Source organism: Equus przewalskii, chromosome 7 (genome assembly GCF_037783145.1).
Source record: "Equus przewalskii isolate Varuska chromosome 7, EquPr2, whole genome shotgun sequence".
NCBI lineage: Eukaryota > Metazoa > Chordata > Mammalia > Perissodactyla > Equidae > Equus > Equus przewalskii.
Genome location: NC_091837.1, coordinates 42,423,074 through 42,439,674, shown reverse-complemented (window position 1 = coordinate 42,439,674; position 16,601 = coordinate 42,423,074).

Genomic DNA, 16,601 nt, shown 5'->3' with positions numbered 1-16,601 from the left:
CGGCCCCAGCCCCGGGGTGCAAGTTCCCTGTAGCTTTGCACCTCATTGTCTCGGACAGGTTTCCCGGGCTGGAAAGTGACGGAATCAGTCTGGGAGGTTTCTGAGGCCTCTTCAAACTCTAAATCGTCATGGCAGAGACAAATTGAAGCATTCTAAATGAATTAGAGTGGAAATAGAACCTGTAAACGAACGGAGGAATTTCGAAGAAATGCAAATTAAAATTGAGGTACTTTCTTGCCTAATAAAGAGGTTTTATAAAGATCCCAAATGCTGCAAAAGATGTATTGAAATTGTCCGTATTTCAAAGCACAAAATGTCCGTGTTTCAAAACGATACAAGCCATTTGGAGAGCGATTTCATCAATCTGCATCAGGAGTCTTTTTAACCCTCTACTGTTTTCCTACTTCAAGACGCATCGTAAGACTGTGATCCGAAATGTGACCAAAACGCTGTAGAACATTATTTAAGGTAATGTATGTAATATTAAGTGGAAAGCGTATATCAGATTTATTGAGCATTATGATTGTAAGTACATAAAATTAATGACCCTAGATTCAGACTTGTTACTTACTATCTGTGTGACCTCTCTGAGCCTCAGTTTTCTTATCTACGAAATAGAGAAAATAGTATCTACTTTATAGAATTGTTGTCAGGAGTAAATAAGATCATGTATAGAAGATGCTAAACACAGTGCATTGTACATAGGACACAATAAATGATAGCCATCACAAATTACACAATAAAAACTTAAGAGGGATTTTGGGTGGTGTGGTTATAGTAGTGGGCTACCGGTAGCTTTATTCTCTATTTCCCAAACGTAGTATATTTCTATAAAATATACCTTTAAAAATATATTGGAGGGGTTAGGCTGGTGGCCAAGTGGTTAAGTTCGTGAGCTCCGCTTCGGCGGCCCGGGGTTTTGCTGGTTGGGATCCTGGGCACAGACATGGCACAGCTCATCAAGCCATGCTGAGGTGGCATCCCACATGCCACAACTAGAAGGACCCACAACTAAAAATATACGACTATGTACCAGGGGGCTTTGGGGAGAAAAAGGAAAAATAAAATCTTTAATATATGTATATTGGATAGGTCCTCTGTGGGAAAATCTTTGATTTTTGGGATTTGATTTAAGGGAGGCCTAAAGATGGAAGGATGCCAGTGCCAGTCATCCTCTGTACTGCACCATCCTTGTACCCTGTGTTTTCCCTCCAGTAACTTTCATCATGCTTCTCTTTCTTTAATGTCTCTATTCTCCCACTAGACTATAAACAGGAATCGTGACTGTCTGGTAGGCACTCTGGAATTGTTTGATGGTGTGAGAACTGCATTTGGGAGAAACCTGTTTTGTTTTTGTTTTTTTGCTGAGGAAGATTTGCCCTGAGCTAACAGCCATGCCAATCTTGCTCTATTTTTAGTATGTGGGCTGCCAGCACAGCATGGCTGCTAACATAGCCGTACAGGTCCACACCTGGGAACCAAACCGAGGCCACCGATCCAGAGTGGGCTGAACTTAACCACTAGGCCACCAGGCTGGCCCGAGAGCAACCTGTTTTAAGCTCACTCATTCTATACATTCTGGACCAAGGTTCATTTCAGCCACACACACCCTTTGGTGCCACTAATGTCTAGCCTCATGTCAGGAGCTATGGGGATCTGGATTTAAGACAAATGGGGTGGAGTAAGGATATGGGATGGTGCTAGCAACTGAAAGCGAATCTAAAAGGAAATTTGCATAGCAGGCCTTCCTCAAAATCAGCGAGGGTTGTAGAAGATAGCAACCTTGTCCCACAAACCATACATTGCCAAGCCCTGGTCTACATGTGTCTAATGGATAGAATCTTCTGCATAAGGTTGAATTCTTTAAATAATGAATATATTGATAATATCTTAACCTGCATGTTTATAAATAAATAAATAAGGTCTCTAATATATGGCCAAATATCAGAAAGGTTTTTAGTTGGGGAACTACCTACAGGTATATTGCTTAGGACGCCCCCTCCTCATCTGGCCAACAGAAATTCTGTCCAGCTTTACAGTCTCCGTTTAGTGCTAACTCTTTTATATACACTTAAAGCCTACTCCTGTAATTATCCTTTTCTGTAAAGTTTCATTACATTGTGGTTGTTTGCTCCCCTTGTTCAACAAATACAGATTGAGTGCAAGACACTCAGTGTAGAAGCTGTGGATACAAAGATGGCTCAACAAAGCTTCTGCTCTGCTAAGACTGAGGATCTACTCAGAATATTGGAATATGCCCACATTAACTACATGGCTCTCCGAACTAGTCGGAGCTCTTGGCTGTGAACAACAGAAACCAGAGAAGGAATTGACTGGTAGAATATAGGGTAAGCTAACAGAATCAATAGGAAAAACAACGAACCAGGCACAGATAATGGGTAGGAACCAAGGGGTAGGGGCAACAGGGGACAGAGGCGAGGTTATGTCACAAAAACAGTCTGGCCACTCCTGCCACCACTTCCACAAGTAATTTCCAATTCCATGTCTTGAGCAAGAATATATAATTGGTCCATGATGAGGAAAGGAATGCGTGACTCTGCCTCCCACTCAGACACTTTGAGGTATGGGCTATCCAAAATAGACACTTCAAGGTATGGGCTGTCCAAAATAGAAGAGCTGTGTACTGATTTCCTATTGCTGCTGTAACAAATTACTGCAAATTTAGTGACTTAAAACAACACAAATTTATCATCTTACAGTTCTGGTAGACAGAAATCCAAGAAGCCTTTGTGTTTTTTTGCTGAAGAAGATTGGCCCTGAGCTAACATCTGTTGCCAATCTTCCTCTTTTTGCTTGAGGAAGATTGTCACTGAGCTAACATCTGTGTCAATATTCCTCTATCTTATGTGGGATGCCACCACAGCGTGGCTTGATGGAGTGGTGCTAGGTCCACACCTGGAATCCGAACCTGCGAACCCTGGACCACTGAAGCGGAGTGCAAGAACTTAACCACTATGCCAGCAGGCTGACCCCCAATCTTCCACTTTTTGCTTGAGGAAGATTCACCCTGAGCTAACATCTGTGCCAGTCTTACTCTATTTTGGGGCGTGGGGTGGTTTCTGGAAGATTAGCCCTGAGGTAACATCAGCCACCAATCTTCCTCTTTGTGCTGAGTAAGATTGGCCCTGAGCTAACATCCATGCCCATCTCCTCTATTTTGTATCTGGGACGCCTGCATGGCTTGATAAGTGATGCATAGGTCTGTGCCTGGGATCCAAACCAGCAAACCCCAGGCTGCCAAAACAGAGCACACAAACTTAACCACTATGCCACCAGGCTGGCCTCTTCCTCTATTTTGGATGTGGGTTGCCACCACAGCATGGCCGCCAAGAAGTGGTGTAGATCTGTGCCTGGGAACCAAACCCAGGCTGCTGAAGCAGAGTGCACCAAACTTAACCACTAGGCCACGGGGCCGGCCCCAAGAAGTCTTAACCTTAAGGTGTTGGCAGTCTTTCTGGAGGCTCTTGGGAAGAATCCATTCCTTACCTTTTCCACATTCTAGAGACTGCTAACATTCATTGTCTCCTGGCCCCATTCCAGCAATGGCATCACTCGAACCTCTGCTTCCATTCTCACAGCACCTCCTCGGACTCTGATCCTATGCCTTCCTCTTTATAAGGACCCTTGTGATTGTGTAACCGAACTCAGTGGGTTCGTCTCTTGGCGAGTGCTGAGCCAAAAAGCACAACCAAGGCAGAATTAGGTGAAAAAAGGTTTATTGTCTGCAAGAGTAATGGAGAATGCTGGGGCTAGCTCCCAATGCAGTGTATCCCTGAGCTCAGTGCCAGTGGAAACTGTACACATGAGAGCTGAGGATAACAGGTTTATTTGTAACAACTGTGTTCATTTAGGGCGCTGCGTAGCAGGTAAACATGCTACTTCGTACATGGCATGATCTGAAAATGGCTGCTTGGACTCTCCCAGAGGAGCAAAATTTAAGATGCTAATTACTTTAAGGTAGCTTTAGGATCCTTGGTGCTGGAACATTTGCCAGGGGTCTTGCTGCAAACATGTAAGTTTCTCTGTGAGATAGCAACATCTGCAAAACAGAGACATCAGTTTCTGCAAAACAGAACACACGGTCACTTCTTGTCTGAAAAACATTTGACATACCATGTTAGATGTTGATCAGATCCTCGGTAACCCTTTCTTTGCCTGGTTCCCTGGTCACAATTACATTGACCCCACCTGGATAATCCAGGATAATCTTCTCATCTTAAAATCCTTAGCTTAACCATATCTGCAAAGTCCAATATTCACAGGTTCAGGAGATTATCACTTGGACATCTTTGGGGGCGCATTATGTTGTCTACCACAAGCTTCCAAAAAACAACAAATATCCAATACAGTTTCTTATAGCACCTATAAATTTAATATTCCTATGTCTTTTTCCCATCTACTAAATTACAAACTCTTGGAGAGAAAAAAGAGTTATTTGTATAACCCAAATTATTTGTGTGTGTGTGTGTGTGTATATATATATAATATCCAAGTTATTCATATATATGGTATGCATAAATATATAATATTTTATATATAACATATATTCCCCAAAATTTTATATATATATATATATATATATACCAGAACAGTTCTTTGCCTATAAAATGTGTTCAATACATATTTCCAAAATGAATGCATAAGCTAGTTTTGGGTCAACAGATGAGGCAAATTATATTAGTGTGAATGCTTTGCTGCTATAACAAAGAGGCCTCAAAATTCAATTGCTTAAAGAAGGTAGCTGATTTTGGAAGAGTGGGGTGAAAGAAATGTCTCTTCTTCATGAGGTTGTTCAAAGACCAACATTCCATCCATAAATTTCCTTTGCTATCTCCTAAAGTAGTGCTTCTCAAAGTTTAATGTGAATGTGAATCACCTGAGATCTTGTTAAATTCAGATTCTGATTCAGTAGATCTTGGATGAAGTGTGAGATACTACTGACCTCTCAGGAAATCACCGTTTTGAGCCGGAAGACATTAAGGGACTTGTCCTTTTCTACTTATTTGAAGATGAGTTGCAGGCACATCTGGGTTTCAGCCCACAGGAAGAAAAACAGGGGAAGAGGCACAGGGCCCTAATTTCCTTTTAAGCAAGAGGAATAGGAGGGATGTGCACAAATCACTTCCATTCACATGTCATTGGTGAAACAGTTACATGGCCTTGCTGGATGGAAGTCTGGGAAATGTGGTCTCTAGCAGGACGGAGGTATCCAAGCTTAGACTTTTATTGTTATACAAGAAGGAGACAATGGATTTTGGTGGAAAACCAGCAGTCTCTGACATGCAAATGTTGGATTCTTTTGTAAGGAATCTTCAAGCTGATAAAGTTTTCCTGAAACAAGTGACAAAACTCCTGGTTGTTTAGTCTTCTCACCTGTAAAATGAAAATTAAATAATATCTTTCCCTAGATGCTCTCAATGTTGTAAGATTTGAAGAGCATATATGTCAGGAATGATGTCCAAATAGAGCTGATCCAGAAGAGAACACATGCCAGGTGCACTCATATTTTTGTGCATCTACCTTCTAGGCTGAGTTCAATTCCAGAAGATTTAATTAATGAACCCAAAACAAGAAGTAAATGATTTGTAATCCTTAACCTCAAAAAGTTTCTTTGAGAAACAAATATCTCCAGAACTGGACATAAATAAACTGTTCTGGCCCAATATTTCCCTACCTATACTACTTTTTGCTTCAGTTGAATTCAATGATACTTGAATATACTTCACTTTCTTACCTCCCATTTTTTCTTCCCCACCCCTACCTTGGAATCAAGTTCTCCCCACTTCCTCTCCACTTACTTGCATCTCACCTCCATGATACATTTCTAAACCCTACAAACTACAAAGTTTTCTCTGTCTCTTTAAGCAATTGCTTTTTGCATCATTCACTTAACATTTAATATTTACTGTCTTTTTTACATGTGTATAGAGCAAATATGTTTTATCTTTCCACCTAGACTATGAATACTTCTTTGCCTCTCCTTCATAAATGTTTGACAGTTAATTCAATTAGAGAATTCAGGATCATATCATGCTCTGAAGCATTTTAATAATTTTAATTCTATCACCATCTGTATATTATCTGCTTCATGTCTGGACAGCAACTACATCTATCTTGTTTCTCTCTGTATCCTCTAGGCCTGGCACAGACCCATCAAGGAGTAGGCATCCTATATTTGCTGAATAATGCATTATGGATGTTGGTGATAGGAATTACGAAAAGAAAGAAATTGAGGCAGTGGGGGACAGGAGGGTTCTGGAGAGACAGTAAAAGCAAAACCTCAAAGTAATCAAATTCATTAATTCAAGAATTATTTATTGATTGTCTACTCATGGATTGCAGGAGCTAATAGTCTATCAGAAAATGTAGAAAAAATTATTAAAATAAGTAATGACTGTGCCTATAGAGGATGAGAAGATTATCTAGAATAGAGCAGAAGACATATGTGCAGGGCTGTGGCAATAGACAATGTAGGGTGGGTAATATGGACATGATTATAGAGAGCCTGAGTGCCAGGATAAAATGTTTAGTCTCAATTAAGTAGAGTTTTCTATTTTCTTAAAGTCACTGGTCATCACAAATAAGAAAAGTAATATTGGAGTTTCCGTGTGCTAGACCTTTCCACATGATCCCTCATTCCAAAGCCAAGATCTAACCTAAGTCAAGACTTCTTTTTTTTTAAGATTAGCACCTGTGCTAACATCCGTTGTTAATCTTGTTTTTCTTCTTCTTCTTTTCCCCAAAGCCCCCCAGTACATAGTTGTATATTCTAGTTGTAGGTCCTTCTGGCTGTGGTATGTGAGAGACTGCCTCAGCGTGGCCTGATGAGCAGTGCCATGTCTGCGCTCAGGATCTGAACTGGCGAAACCCTGGGCTGTGAAGTGGAGCATGGGATCTTAACCGCTTGGCCACAGGGCCAGCCCCAAGAATTTTTATATAGGGATCCCTGTGAGTCAAGGCAGGAAGGCCACTTTAATGTTCTCTACTTCTTCTTCTTCTTTTTTTTTTTTTTTTTTTGGTGAGGAAGGTTGTCCCTGAGCTAACATCTGTGCCAATCTTCCTCTATTTTGTATGTGGGACACCACCACATCATAGCTTAATGAACTGTGTATAGGTCTGTGCCTGGGATCCAGACCTGCAAACCCCAGGCAGCCAAAGTAGAGTATGCGAACTTAACCACTATGTCACTGGGCTGGCCCCTGTTCTCTACTTTTAAAATTAGTAAAGTAATACATGTACAAGGTTTAAAATTCAAACAATAACAAGACAATATATAAAGAAAAATAGAACTCTTATCTCTCCTGCCCCACCCCCAATCCCACTTCTCACAGGCAACTGACTTTAGTCCTTTGTGATTTTAGGTCTCCTGGTGGTCACCTCCATGATTCTAAACAATGGGCTTATAAGCCTATTTGTTAATTTATCAAGTTTAAGTATTATCTATTGAATCCCTCTTGTAAAATATAAGGATGTGGCTTATCATGCATATCAACCTCTCCTTCCCAATCTTTTTCCTTCTCCCAATTTTTCTAATTATAAATTTTAGTTCTTTTATTGATTACTTTAAAATTTTTAACATACTTAAACCTCCATTTCTTTTTCCAGGAGACCTTAGACCATTTCTTGACTGCAAATATATTAGATAAGGAAGGTAGAACTTCTAGCTGTCTCTTCCCCTTTCTATCTCCCCTTTCACATTCCAATATCTTCCAGCTAGACCAACACTTAGACAGTGAAATATTGTCAATCACAGAAACTGAGAATATTATAGCATCAATGAGAAACGGACAAAAATTAGGTTAGCTCCAGAGGGCGGGGAACAAGAAAGATGTGACAGCAATGACAGTTTGCTCAAGAGAAATGAATTCTTTCATCATATTATTAGTTTATTAGTATCAACTATATTAATAATCCTTTTAATCTCCACTAAGCCATATTGTCTGCACTATCACTGTTTAGGTGATGAGCTCTCTTACTTAAGTACTGTACAACTTTAGTAGATTTTTTCAGGAAGTTTCTGAGAATAGTGAAATCCCTTATTCTATATTTTACTGAAAATATCTTTATTTCAATCTTATTCTTGATGATAATTTAGTTGAGTTGGGATTACTAAATTAATAGGAATTTTCCCTCAACACCTTGAAGATATTCTTTCGTTATCCTCTATCATCTAACATTAGTGAGGAGACCTTATTTTTTTGTTTAATTGTTATTACTTTGTAGCTTATGTCTTTTCTCTCTGGTAACTCAAAATTTTCTCATGTTCATAATCTTATGAGTTTCATTATTATATGTCTGGGTGTCTATTTCTTTTAATTCATCCTTCTCAGTATTTGGGTAAACTTTTGAACTAAGGACTTACATTTTTGAATATAGCCTATTCTCTCTTTTGGAATTACAATTAGGTTTTTGTTGAAAATTCTTTATCCTTCATTTTTCTTATCTTGTCTTTCATCTTTTTTTAATCCTTTATCTCTCTGTGAAATTACATTTTAATTCTCAGTATATCTTCTGAATCATTTATTCTCTCTTCAATTGTGTCCAATCTACCGTTTTTCCCATCTATTTCTTTATATTTTAATGATTATATTTTGCATTTCCAAGATTGCATATTGGTTCTTTTTCATAATTTTTCTATCTTGATGTGTATAATATTTGCCTATTTTGTTTTCATAATTTATTTGTCTTTTTAAAGAAGATATGATTGCTTCATTCATAGTAATTTTTTTGTTGTCATTACTATTTTTTAACTTGTTATTTTGAAATACTTTGAATAATACAAAGAACTCCTGTTTACCCTTCACCAATTGTTAACATTTTGCCACATTGCTCTATCTATTTATCTATCTGTCATCTATCTATCTGTCATCTATCTATCTATCATCTATCTGTATATCTATCATCTATCTACCTACCTATCAAATACACTCTCATGATTTTTTCTGAATCATTTGAGAGTAAGTTGCAGGTATAATGTCCCTTGGCCCTAAATACTTCAGTGTGCATTCCCTAAGAACAAGGACATTCAATTACATAATCATAGGACAATTATCAAAATCAGAATATTCAACATTAATACAATGATACTATTACCTAATCTACAGACCTTTCTCAAATTGTGCAAAATGTCCTTTATAACAATTTTTTTCTAGTCTACCATCCAGTCCAGGATCGTGTATAGTATTTAGTGTTATGCTTTTTAATCTTTAATATCAAACAATTCCCCTGACTAATTGTAAAGTCTTTTAAAGACTTTTACATAAAAGTAAATTCATCTAGAATAAAATCATAATGCCAGTTGTGTAGAGGATACACAACATTGTACAATGAACCTCTGTGTTATCAGTATCCAGACTTAACAAAAATTCAAATTTTACCTAATTGCCTCATCTACCTTTTTCCTTCTTTCTTTGCTTAAGAGCCTTAGTTAAGTATCTCTAAAAATATATGGATTATTTTCTTATATAACCACAATGTCATTATCACACCTAACAAAGTAACACATTTCTTGGAGTCATCTAATGTGGAGATCATAATCAAACTTCCACAACTGTCTTTAAAATGTTTTTTGTTGCTGTTGGGTTTTTTTGTTTGTCTATTTTGTTGGGTTTTTTTCTGGAATCAGGATCCAAATGAGATCCAGTTATTACTTTGTGTTGTTATGTCTCCTAAGTTTCTTTTAAAATAAAGCAGCTCCCCCTTTTCCTCCCTCCCTTTATTTTCATGCCATTGACTTTTAGAAAAGCCAGGTAAATTGTTCCATACTATAAAAGTACCATATTCTGGAGTTATTGGTTCGCTTCTTTGTGGCATCCTTTAACTTGTTTTCCTCTATCCCCCATATGTCTTAGACGTAAAAGATATTAGCTCTAGAGGCTTGGTTAGATTCTGGTTAAGCATCACTCCAAGTGAAGTAGTCTATACATATATATACAGTTGCTTTGTCATTCTTTCTCTGGTAGTTTATTTATTCATCAAGAAATTTACTTTGTAGCTGATTCTTGTTGCAAATTGCTTATAAATTTCCAAAACTCAAGCTTAATCCTGCTCCTTTTTCTTAGTTTATAAGGTCCATTTACTAGAGATTCATGTGTTTTTTTGGGAGGGAGGATCCATTTTATTCAATAAAAATGCCAAAGCTTGTCAAAAATAAATTAAAAAACCAAATATTACAAAAAATTGCGTGTAAATGAAAGAAGTATGTGAAAATTACATTGTAAATGTTCCTTTGTGGGTGTTTTTCTACACGTTTTTTGTATCTGAGGTATTGTGGAGTTTCCTGGTAATCTCTGTTCATTCCATTCATTCAACAATCATTTACTGACTATCTTCTATTTTTTCTAGCTTTATTGAAATATAATTGACATATAACATGGGGTAGGTTTAGGGTGTACAATGTGTTGATTTGATACAGTTATATATTGTGACATTATTACCACAATAGGGTTAGTTAACACCTCCATCATCTCACGTAATAGCCATTACTTTCTGTGTTGAGAACAATTAAGATCTACTCTCTTAGCAACTTTCAAGTATATAATATAGTATTGTTAACTCTAATCACCATGCTGTATATTTGATCCCCAGGCTTATTCATCTTATAATTGGAAGTTTGTATCTTCTGACCAACCTCTCCCCATTTCTCCCACCCCTCAGGCCCTGGCAACGACTATTCTACTCTCTGTTTCTATGAGTTTGGCTTTTTCAGATTCCACATAGAAGTGATAATATACAGTATTTGCCTTTCTCTGTCTGATATATTTCACTTAGCATAATGCACTCAAGATTCATCCATGTTGTTGCAAATGGCAGGATTTCCTTCTTTCTCACGGCTGAATAATATTCCATTGTGTATATATACCGTATTCATCTATAGCTGGACCTTTAGATTCTTTCCATATCTTGGCTATTGTGATTACTGCTGCAATGAACATGGGTGTACAGATATCTTTTCAAGAACCTGACTTCGTTTCTTTGGATCTATACCCAGAAGTGGGACTGCTGGATCATATGGTAGTTCTATTTTTAATTTTTTGAGGAAACTCCATGCTGTTTTCCATAGCATCTGTACCAATTTATATTACTACCATCAGTGCACAAGGATTCCCTTTTCTCCTCATCTTTGCCAACACTTGTCTCTTGTTTTTTTTTTTTTTTTCCTTTTTGATCTCTTGTCTTTTTGATGATAGGCATTCGAATAGGTGTGAGGTGATATCTCACTGTGGTTTAGATTTGAATTTCCCTGATTATTATTAATGTTGAGCATCTTTTTGTGCGCCTGTTGGCAATTTGTATGTCTTCTTTGGAAAAACATCTGTTCAATTCCTGTACCCATTTTTCAATTGGGTTATTTGAGGGTTTTTGCTATTGAGTTGTCTGAGTTCCTTATGCATTTTGCATATTAACCCTTTATTAGATATATGATTTGCAAAAATTTTCTCCCACTCCCTAGGTTGTATTTTCATTTTGTTGATCATTTCTTTTGCTGTGCAGAAGATTTTTAGTTTGATGTAGTCCCACTTATTTATTTTTGATTTTGTTGTTTGTGCTTTTGGTGCCATATCCAAAAAATTGTTGCTAAGATCAATGTCAAATAATTTTTTCCCTATTTTCTTCTAGGCATTTTATGGTTTTAGGTTTTATATGTAAGTCCTTAACTCATTTTGTGTTAATTTTTGTGAGTGGTGTAAGATAGGAGTCCAATTTCATTCTTCTGCATGTTACTATCCAGTTTTCTCAGCACCACTTATTGAAGAGACTATCCTTTCCACACTGACTATTCCTGGCTCCCTTATCAAATAATAGTTGACCATATATGTGACGGTTTATTTCTGGACTCTCAATTCTGTTCCATTGGTCTATGTGTCTATTTTTATGCTAGTACTATATTGTTTGGACTACTGTTGCTTTGTAGTATAGTTTGAGATCAGGAAGTGTGGTGCCTCCAGCTATGTTCTTCTTGCTCAAGATTGCCTTGGCTATTCAGGGTGTTTTGTAGTGCTATACAAATTTTAGGATTGTTTTCCTATTTCTGTGAAAAATGCCATTGGAATTTTGATAGAGATTGCATTGAATCTATAGATGACTTTGGGTAGTGTGGCTATTTTAACAATATTAATTCTTCCAAACCATGAACGTAGGTATTTTTTCATTTATTTGTGTCATCTTCAATTTCTTTCATCAATGTCTTATAGTTTCATTGTACAGAGACTTCATCTCCTTGGCTACATTTATTCCTAAGTATTTTACTTCTTTTGATGTTACTTCAAATGGGATTGTTCGTTTATTTCTCCTTCAGATGTTTTGTTTTTAGTATATAAGAACACAACTGTATGTATTTCTGTATGTTGATTTTTCATCCTGCAACTTTACTGAATTTGTTGATTAGTTATTACAGTTTTTTGATAGAGTCTTCAGGATTTTCTGTATATAAATTATATCATCTACAGACAAAAACAATTTTACTTCTTCCTTTCTGATTTGGATGCCTTTTAGTTCTTTCAATGCCTGATTACTCTGGCTAAGACTTCCAGGACTGTGTTGAATGGGAGTGATGAGAATGGGCACCCTTGTCTTGTTCCTATTCTTAGAAGAAAAGCTTTTAACCTTTCACTATTGAGTATGTGGCTTGTCACACATGGCCTCTATTACGTTGAATTATGTTCTTTCTATAGCCGATTTGTTGAGAGATTTTATCATGAAAGCTTATTGTATTTTGTCAAATACTTTTTCTGCATATATTGAGATAACGGTATGATTTTTATCTTTCATTCTATTAATGTGAGTATCACATTTATTGATTTGCATATGTTAACCCATCCTTGCATCCAAGGGATAAATACCACTTTGTCATGGTATGTAATCTTCTTGTTTGTTTGTTGCTGAGCAAGATTAGCCCTGAGCCAATCTTCTTCCACTTTATATGTGGGTTGCCACGGCAGCATGACTGACAAGTGGTGTAGGTCCACGCCCAGTATCTGAACCTGTGAACCAGGGCCACTGAAGCGGAGCACACCAAACTTAACCACTCCAGCATGGGGCTGGCCCCTATATGATCCTTTTAAATGTGCTATTGAATTCGGTCTGGGAATATTTTGTTGAGGATTTTTCCATCTATATTCATCAGGGATATTGGCTTGTAGTTTTCTTTTTTTGTAGTGTCCTTATCTGGCTGCTCTTCCAGCTTCTTCCCACCCCCTCAAGGTCCTCCCCTACCCCTCCCACCCCCCTTCCCCCACCCTTCCCCCACCTCCCGCAGTTATACAGCCCATGATTCAGTACTCTGGATGAGGTGAGAGAGAAATGAGCCTCTTTGGCAGCATCCTCACACACTCTCACTTTACCCTATGGGAGAATTCATGGGCTGAGGAAGATCTTTCTTGGCCCTAAGCTGTGCTGCCTTGGGTAGGTGGGGGGGAGGGGTGATAGGGGTAAAGCCAAACTGTTCCTCTTACCCTCTCCAATGTGTCCAAACTCATGTTTTTTTTTTTTTGCTCCAATGGTGTGCAGAAATGTCTCTGCTAGAAACCTGAGCTTCCACAAAGGCTCTCTCATCCATGAGAGATTATCTAAGACAGTATTTTTCAGGGGCTCTTGGACCATGGACAAGAGGGTTTAGAGCCAGTTCACAGGCCACCATAAGGTCCACAGCTGAAACCGAGGTCTGTATGCTTGTTACCCGATGCACAGGTGGGCAAGACTCCTACCAGGTCCCTTGGCATATGGTGCTAGCTCCCACAGGTCCCACAAAGGCACTTCTGTCTGTGGATGGATGTGGAATTATTGTTATTAAGGGGAAGGATATGAATGAGGGAAGACTTATTCAGCAATGGTGCAGATTGTCCGAGCTCATATACTAGAGATTTGAATCACAGTTTAAGATTCTAAGAAAAATATCCTATCTTCTTAATCCTGCTGAAGGATGCCTCATATGGACCACATGAATTTGCCCCCTGAGTACAGCTGATTGGACAAGAGTGAGCACTGAATCAAAGGGCAACCATTCTTTGGGCTGGCTAGTGATGTATGAGATGGCTAGACTCAAACAGATGAGGGCAGCCAATCAGTTGTTTTCAGGAATTCGAATTTATACTGAGGAAATAGGACATTAACAGAAAAGTTTGTGATAAATTATTACTTGCTCACAATTGTTTGTTCCATTTCTGTCTTTGCAATGCTTCCTTGTAGGTACAGTGTCCTTTCCTGCCTTGTCAGCTTTGGGCTTGGCCATGGACCTTGTCTTGGCCAATAGAAATAAGTCCGTATGATGTACACCACTTCAGAGCAGAAGCTTTACGTGTGCTTATGTGGTTTGATTGTTTCTCTCGCTCCTGATCTTTTAGAGAACAGCGTCTTCTAAAGAGTAGCTACTCTTTCGGCCTGGGTTGTGGAATGAGAAAGCCTCAGAGCAGTAGAGGCCAGCAAAATCTAACACAGCTGCAGGAGACTTGCAGCCCCTATTAATGGGAACAAGAAATAAAATTTTTTTAAAAAAGAAATAAATGTCAGCCACTGAGACATTGCGGTTTGTTCCCGCAGCAAAAGCCGACTAATGCAAAGCTGTAACTAAAAGAATGTGTGAAGGGAACGGGGTTCCATTAAAGATCACAGCAAGCCAATCCTTTTCTTTGTGAGGTAGAGAAAAGATAGAAAGCAAAGATTCAACAGGTACGTCCTGGCGCCCTCGTGTGTTAGGGTTCTCCAGAGAAATAGCACCTGTAGGATGTGTGTGTGTGTGTATTTATGAGTGTGTGTATACACACACACATATATATAAACAGATTTATTGTAAGAAATTGGCTCATGCGATTGTGGAGGCTGAGAAGTCCCAAGATCTGCAGTCAGCAAATTGGAGACCCAGGAGAGCTTGTGGCCTGTTTCCAGTCCCAAAGCTCGCAGGCTTACGACCCAAGAAGAGCCGATATGTCACTCTTGGTTTGAAGGCCAGAAAAGACCAGTGTCACAGCTCATGCAGTCAGGCAGAAGGAGTTCCCTCTTTCTCAGCCTTTTTGTTCTATTCAGGTTTTCAACTGATTGAATGAGGCCCACCCACGTTAGAGAAGGTGATTTGCTTTACTGAGTCCACCAATTCAAACGCTGACCTCATGCAGAACCATCCTCACAGAATAATGTTTGGCCAAATGTCTGGGCACACCATGGCCCAGTCAAGTTGACACATAACACTGACCATCACAACTGCTATTTCAAAACTCGTGGCACCACCTACTTAGAAGAGTCACCTTGATTGACAGTCAAAACAGAACACAATAGCAGAATGGAAGTTCCTCCTACGCCCCCAAAAATTGGGATACTGAAACAAGAAGGAAAACGGATGTTGAATGGCAAAAGCACAAATGATCCCTATCGTGGGTCTTTGGCCTTGCCATCAGAAGAGACTAAAATGACCTCAAAGCTTCACCAACACTACCTACAAAAGCGTGTAAAATTGGTCAAAAACATGCTGCATTCAAGGATATTGATATTAGACAAGTCTAGTGGTACCATTACTGTGGAATGAGCAAAACATCCTTCAATTACTTTCTCACTACAACCCTAGCTCCTGCTCCCTCATTACTCACCTTTAATTATGTGAACAATTTTTAATTATGATACTCCTGGTACTATAGTGATAAGCAAACTATTTTGATAAGGTTTAACTCAACAAGTTATTCAGGTATCCCTTCAAATTATTTAAAACTGCTGCCTATGCATATTTACTTATGTTAACATGTTTAAGTTTTAGGCTATCTAGTACAACTTGATTTTTTTTTTTGAGGAAGATTAGCCCTCAGCTAACTACTGCCAATCCTCCTCTTTTTGCTGAGGAAGACTGGCCCTGAGGTAACATCCATTCCCATCTTCCTCTACTTTATACGTGTGATGCCTACCACAGCATGGCTTCCCAAGCAGTGCCATGTCCACACCTGGGATCTGAACCAGTGAACCCTGGGCCACAGAGAAGTGGAACGTGCACACCTAACCACTGCGCCACTGGGTGGGCCCCTACAACTTCATTTTTAAATGTGAAAATTTATCTACTAAATTTCTGAAATTGATACTTGCTTTCACAACTCTTTTTTTTTTTATTAATGTTATGATAGATTACAACCTTGTGAGATTTCAGTTGTACATTATTGTTAGTCATGTTGTGGGTACACCACTTCCCCCTTTGTGCCCTCCCCCCACCCCCCCTTTTCCCTGGTAACCACTGATCAGATCTCCTTGTCAATATATTAACTTCCACCTGTGAGTGGAGTCATATAGAGTTCGTCTTTCTCTGACTGGCTTATTTCGCTTAACATAATACCCTCGAGGTCCGTCCATGTTGCTGCGAATGGGCCAATTTTGTCTTTTTTTATGGCTGAGTAGTATTCCATTGTGTATATATACCATATCTTCTTTATCCAATCATCAGTTTCTGGGCATGTAGGTTGGTTCCACATCTTGGCTATTGTAAATAATGCTGCGATGAACATAGGGGTGCAAGGGACTCTTGGGATTTCTGATTTCAGGTTCTTAGGATAGATACCCAGTAATGGGATGGCTGGGTCATAGGGTATTTCTATTTTTAACTTTTTGAG